Genomic DNA, 7142 nt, shown 5'->3' on the forward strand with positions numbered 1-7142 from the left:
TCTGAGTATAAGTAAAAGACCCAAAACAAAAATAAAGAAGCACAGTTCTGTTGATGTTATTGATCATACAGTATTTGCAGACTGTTATTAAACCTGCAAACATGTACATATCTCAGTATTTATTATCCTTAACATATTGTCTTGTCTTTTTATTCTAGAGCATCTATAACTGTAATCTTAACTGATTTTTATAAAATACATGGCAAAATCCAGATTTAAATGGCCTGCTCCTTAAATAGAAAACCTATGAGCCGAGCAGACCCATTGTCTGGGAAAGCCCACGGGACACGGGCAGAAATAGGATCGTGTGGAGGCTTGAATTGAGTTAAGAAAGGTGAGGCTTACATGCTGCACCCCAAAAAAGCCTAAAGGCAACGACAGGCAACATGACTTAACATATTATTATATTACTGTTATTATATCTTTCAAAAGCTGTGAAAATACCTGAACTGGAACTAGTAACTGTAAAACCACTGAACTTACTAGCATTAAGGATTTAACTAAAAACAGTGAAGGTACCTAAGTACTGTTGGGAACACACAAAAAATCAAAGAGAAGAATGTGTTGTACAAAAAAGGGCCCCATTATACTAGTAATACCTTAGTAGTACTATTAATGCATATGTATCCATTCTAACCAGAAATGGGAGAACTTATTTTTAGGAGCCAACCTTCATTAAAGCCTAAACTGTATTTAAAAGATGGACGTGGACTCCTGTCACCACTGCCTTCTTCATCTCCATATTCATATGGTGGTGAAATGTCAGTCACAGGGTAACCATGATCTTTTAGCTAACAGGTTTCACAATGCATAAAACGATCATCATGTTGTATTCAGTAAAACTTTAAACTAGCAAATGACATCATAAACTGATCAGAACGTTTTTGAGGCCATAGATCACGAGAGCTGAGGGCTATTTGAGAAATAAAAACATCTGTTGTACAAAGTACTAAAGGGTTAGCTCTCTTTTTTAATCTAGCTAAATCACTATGGTAACCTACCTGTAACAGGTAAGGCTCAGAGCATGTTTTAAGTGCTATAGAGCTTTTGTGCCGAAGGAATACAATTATTTTATATATGTAACCTGTTACAACAACACAGGATTGTTTTGTTTTTAGGTTTTGTCAAGCCAGCTAATGCAGAGAAAGCTAAGCTATGCTGAACTAGTTTCGTAGTACAGCTCCCTAATGGTCATCAAAAAGAATTTGGGTTCAAAGTGCTTCAACATGGGCTGTATCCAGCTTTTATATACAGTCTATGTTTGAAAGCTGCCGCCTACATTACCCATAATGCTCTGAGGAGCGAGCTTCAGCGATCACTTCTTTCTAAGTCTACATCCCAGGTTTTATATGCACTTTTTAATTGTGCTGTCCCCAGCCCCTGCTGACTCAAGGGACATCCCTTGCGGCAGTTTGCGTGCACGGCTCTTTCTGAAGCTACAAAACACTCTCATATCAAATTCACGCCTAGTCCCAACCAAGATCAACAGAGATTCACGTGTAATATTATTGAACGTGTTCCTGGTTAACCTGAGCACTGAATGGTTGGATTTGCTTAGATATAAGATCCCACCATTTATTGGTGTTGACACTAGTGAAGGAAGGACTTAGAATACCGTTTCGGTTGATTGCGGTGTGTCAGAGCCAGCTCATCAGCATATGAATGCCCGGTCTTTCCCTTCATGCCATTTCAATGGCTGAAAAAAAAGAGGTGTTCCTTGAATACTTCGGTAAAAGCTGATTCAAGACCTCAGTTTTACTCAGCGAAAGTTTCTGAGGGTGCGGGATCACTTTTATCAGGTGCGTATGGTTCACCTTTGTATTAAACAGATGTGGTTAAACTTCGGGAGGAGCTGGAGGTTTGCAGTGGATGAAAGGGCTTTGCGGTGCAGCTGAAGGAGGGGCTGTTTTTAGCTCTGGGACTTGAAAAATACAGTCTGTGGCTGTGATGACACTCCAGAACAGGTTACAAACAGGTTGTGTCAGCTGGTTGACCTTTCCTGGGGAGAGGAAGGAGTTAAAGCGAAAATCTGCCAGCCACTCCCAAAACCTCCAGCTGCTACCTGGTTTCCCAGCACCGGTTACGATCCGGGGAATTGTGATCATATGCGCACGGCAGGGAAACGATGAAACACACGGCAACATTTAACCTTGTGTTCCTGTCGGATGTAGTTTGGTGACTTGAAACTTTTGCTTCAGGTAAGTTTCACGACACTTCCCGTCGTCTTTTGCACCTGTTGCAAGGAATACGTGACGTCAGACAGCACTGGGGTTTATGAAGGAGAAGGTGTGTTTGATTGGGTTTCTGCTCAGTTTCTACCAAATGTGTGTGGCACTTTGAGTCATGTAATGTCTACAGCCTCTCCCACTATACCCAGTGATTTGGTGTGCATTACGCTGTAATTACCAGCACAGTTTGTTGCTTCAGTGGGAGATTTTTACCACCTCCCAGAAATGATTTTTGCGAAGCGGTGCAGTTGAATTCCTGCATTTTAAACCATAATTTGTCCTTCTCGTCTCCTCTGTGTAAACATGAATGAACCCCCCACACACTTGTAACGGGACTGTAGACGTGCCAGGACCCCTCAAGTGCATTAATTCTTACCCCACAATGGAGGGCCATCTCCATGGTGATGCGAGGGGGTCTGGCCTGACTCCCAACAAGCAGGGCTTTGGAGCTTTTAATGCCAGCCCTGCCATGCAGTTGGCGTGTGTGTGCATATGTAATGTGCAGAACTTGCAATTAGCCCAAAATGTAGGTCACTTAATGTGGTAGGGAGTTTGGGCTGTTCTGGGCTTTCAGATGGGAAGTTAAGTTTGTCGAGTGAAGCTCAGGTTGTGAAACTATTGTTGTAGAATGCAAACTTTAATTCAGGTCTGATGTTTATGGCCAGTATGACTCATAAATACCTAACTTGTGTCAATTGGCTCTTTTATCATCCAGAAGTACAAGGTTCAATTATTGATGTCTGGCAGCAAAAGTAAACGTGTCTCATAATCCACATCACAGATAGCACTGGAGCCTTTGATATATATACATGTGTATTGGCATTTTAAAAGTAATGCCTCACCCTGCACCTTTTAAGACTAATAATTCCTGGTGCTCTGTGAAACAACATCAGATGCCAAGAAACTGCTCCAACAGGTAGTGTGAGTGTCCTGTCAGGCATTTCTGTGCACAGCACATGTGTACATCAGGCAGAACGGGTGCTTTTAGCTTCCTGGTCAGGCAAGTCCTTTCATTTTCACGACATTTTAGTTTTGGTGAAAATAAGTATGCATATTATGATGTGTTTTGACAGAGTTAGTTTTTTTATAGTTTAAGGTTTAACAACTTGTTCAGCATGTAAGTGTGAGACAAGAACTAAATATATACCGTGACCTCAGAGAGTCAGACTTAGATCCAGTTTATGCCTGTCATGTTTTACCAATACATTTCTCACATTCAATATTTTACACTGTTGGCAAATAAAACTGCTCTTGCGAAGGTAATTTGGTTTGACTTGGTTCTTAAGTCATAATTTAGGTATTAAACATATAGTTATCTGTAAAACAAAAGGACATATTTTGTAATTTTATGTGGAAATATGAGATTACATAAAGAGATATGTAATCTCAGCCTGTTCAGCCAGGTACAGCCTTGAGAAACAAGTGATATTTTTGTACAGATGTCAAAGCATGTGTACAACATCAGCCCCTCTTCACTGTACAGTTGACTATACAGTAGGTTCACCATTCTGTAGTGATGTCCATATGTACAGCTACACCCTATTCAGTGCATTTACAGTATCTCACCATGCCTTAAGTTCTGACTCCCAAGTAGGCACACTGTTACAAACAGGTTAGTGAAGTCCTCTAATGAAACATTCAATGTTTTGATGGTTTAAACATCGTAAACATTACAACAATAAAATCATTGTTGTGATGTTATTCAGTAAGACCATAAACTATAAGGTCATTATTACAGTGTTTTCTGTGGTCACAGAGCATGGGAGCTGAGGGCCCCCATAGAGTTCTGTGGAACTGGAAGTGTTGTTACAACTACATGAATGAGCCCCTACTAGTCATTAAACATGCACGTTTAAGGCCCTTCCCTATTCGCAACACTTTTCAGATTTTGAGACATACAGTAGATGTAAAATAAATCTATAACAGGAAATAGGAAATTTGCCAGTAGTGTCCATCCAGTAATGAGCGTGCTATGTACTCTTTTAAATAAAACTCCCAAAGTAGGACACTGGGATTAGTGAATGAGTGAATCGTTTTGGACATAACCATAATCAGAAGCGTTTTTGAGGATTTCATAAATATATTCTTGACATTTGTTGTTAAACATTAAATTCCTGAGCATTTCTCTCCCAGGTCTTGGATGCTAAGCTCCGTAACTTTATTGTAACCTTTTTAAATTATTATTACTATTTTCTTAGTGCAGCTGCTCATTTAGTTTACAAATGCAAAATAATGTAAAACTACTCTAAAGGAAGCTTCAGTTGGTCTTTATCAAGGGATGTATTAGTCATATGCTCAGGAATGTCTTATGTGCAATTATTATTTTTAAAATGCTTTCTTAGTTTTGTTATGATGTGCTTGCTTACAGTAATCCTGCCTTTTTTTCCTATTTGTTAAGAACTAAGAAAAAGTTCCCAGAATCAAAAGCTGCAAGTGAAGTCCCAAATTTTATTTTTATTTCCAGTGTGTTTGCACGCAAACTGTTGATATTTAGTTTCACCTGGAAAAAATGTCAAGGTGGTATTTTTGCAAAACACCAAGGTTTCCATTTCACTTGGCTGGTTTATAGTTTCCCCAGAGAGCATTACTTCGACTGGTACTTAAATCCTCCCTTGCTCCTACACAGAAAACACTTCACCTACAAAGTGTGAGTGGGAGAAATCTGAAATCACCAAACAGCATCAGCGGGTTTTTCACATCGGCATGCAAAGCTGGCCTGGAGAGCATAGATAAGAATGTGATAAGCTGATGGATTCCACATTGGGCATTTATGGAGTCTTCCAGGATTCTGGACCAATGATGAGTGTGATGTAAGAGGGAGTGGAGCCAGACCGATTCAATAGCTCAACTGTGTGCTTGTGGCGTGATTTGGGCCCCAATTTGGTTCTCCATTGTTTGATTGGATGAGCGCTAATGTGGTTAAGTAATCAAGCAGATTGCTGCTTCATGCATAGCTGAGGACATAGAGTTGTCTGCTCTGCACTGAAGGGTTTTCTCCTTGAATAACGCTCAAAAACATTATCAAAAAGGAGCCATTTACTTGGCATCTTAGACAAAACAATACAACAGATGCCCTCCAGATATTCTCCATTACAGCTGGAAACGTATCTCAAAATCTGACACAACACTATCATTATTTCTGTGATTAGATGGATTTGACTAGCAAACTATCTTACTGAGGCACTTAAAGATGCACTTAGGTGCCTTCTTCATACAGTAAAAGTTTTTTATATTGCCATTGTGTAAACATAAATGAAAGAATTTAGGCCTTCTCCACTGTCTTTATTTCTACCAGTGTGTAGGCCAATTTTATGTGAGGAGTTCGGGTTGAGCTTGCAGTGAAAATCCAAAGGATAACACTTTTTTCCCAAAAGCTTCTCTCCTTCCATACAGCACCAAACAGGTTCATAGCTAGCGTTTGTAATGAAAATGTGCCCTAAGTACACTGATAGCAATAAAAGATTGGCTTCCAGCACAATAGAAATTCCATGAATGATACAAACAAACGCTGATATGAATTTCCATGGGGCCACGCTTCAGTAAAATTAATGTTAAGATGAGCTAGACTTTTTGTTCATGGATGGAAAACTGTTCAGAACTGATCATGGGCTAATCATAGCTTGTGCTAGCTTGTTAGCTAGCTTGTTGGCTATAGTAAATGTAGCAAAACATCCTAACTGGTTAAGTTCAGCTGATTAATCCAAATACCTGGGGTTAGTCGGGCTTGTATGTTGTTTTTTTGCAATTGGTAAAAGCTTTGTCATGCTCAAGTCAGTGTTATTTCAAATAGTCATTCGTACATTATATACACTGGGCTCCCAGTTGCTGTACAAAATATATGCAACATTTTAAGCTTATAGTTCATCTGTAGTGTAGTTGTGTACATTTATCTTACTAGTAAAAGATCCCCAGTTTGATCCAGAGAGGAGACACAAATTCTTTTGGGGTTGTGTCTGTGGCAGTATTGATAGCTACCCGGTATGACAACTCCTTTTGAATAAGGGAGCCACTGAAAGTAGCTTTTATGAAGCATATAGTGCAAAAGAATAAGCAGGACAAGCTTTTGTATACCTTATCACCCATATGTTCACTAAAATGTCAGCTAATATTATGCAGGTGGTTTTATGCACATTACAAATAGAAGATTTCATGCAGGGGAATCATGTGGCCCACGAGTTCATTCTGGCCTGCTGCATGACAAATGTGAAAACTGTATTGAAGTCATTAATAATTCAGCTTTTTTTTGTTCAATAAACCTAAGTACAGAAGTAGACATCTGTCGAAAGTTAAATGCATTTCTGCGTCTCGACAAGTTGTGTGAATATAAAGTGTTATTTTCTTTAGTTATTTTGTTATTGATATATTAAGTTTCGGTTCTCTCAGGCTGTCCTTCACTTTTTTATATAAATAGTTGCAAATAGTTGATAGTTCATTAAAAATAAAAGCTTTCACACTAACTTAAAGTTTCAGTTACATTTCAGAAAAACCTCATGTGAAGAGCCACACCTGCCACCTAACTTTATTGGTGTACATATAGCCCACTAACTAATACACCTGACACTCCTGCATTAATGAAAATGCTTTTTGGATGTTCTTTGCAGCACTGTCTTCTGCCGTATACCCTGTAACCTGCAAGAATTTAAATTTTAACAATATAAAAAGAGAAGTTACACTCAAACCTTATTCATGATAAAGCCAAATTCCAAATCTTCCATAAAACATACCCACACACTCTGAAGCCCAGCTGGCTATGTTGTCCCATGCAGGAGGAAGTGTTGACTGAACAATTCAATTGAACAGAAACTAGACTTCCTGTTTCAAGCATCCACCCACATGTAGTCTGTAGATTTAGCAACACTCATCAGACAAACCTGTGAAAAAGCAGCTTTTCCATTTCCTTTTCTGGGAAATGTT

At 39.1% G+C, this 7142-nt stretch overlaps 1 protein-coding gene across 1 annotated transcript in view; it reads left to right on the forward strand.

Annotated features, from left to right (window-relative positions):
- Positions 1–7142, forward strand: part of arhgap27 (Rho GTPase activating protein 27) — a 34430-nt gene that overhangs the window by 6995 nt on the left and 20293 nt on the right. The window lies entirely within an intron of this gene.

The sequence above is a fragment of the Haplochromis burtoni genome, unplaced genomic scaffold (genome assembly GCF_018398535.1).
Source record: "Haplochromis burtoni strain Fernald_Lab_line unplaced genomic scaffold, NCSU_Asbu1 Contig_6, whole genome shotgun sequence".
Classification (NCBI taxonomy): domain Eukaryota; kingdom Metazoa; phylum Chordata; class Actinopteri; order Cichliformes; family Cichlidae; genus Haplochromis; species Haplochromis burtoni.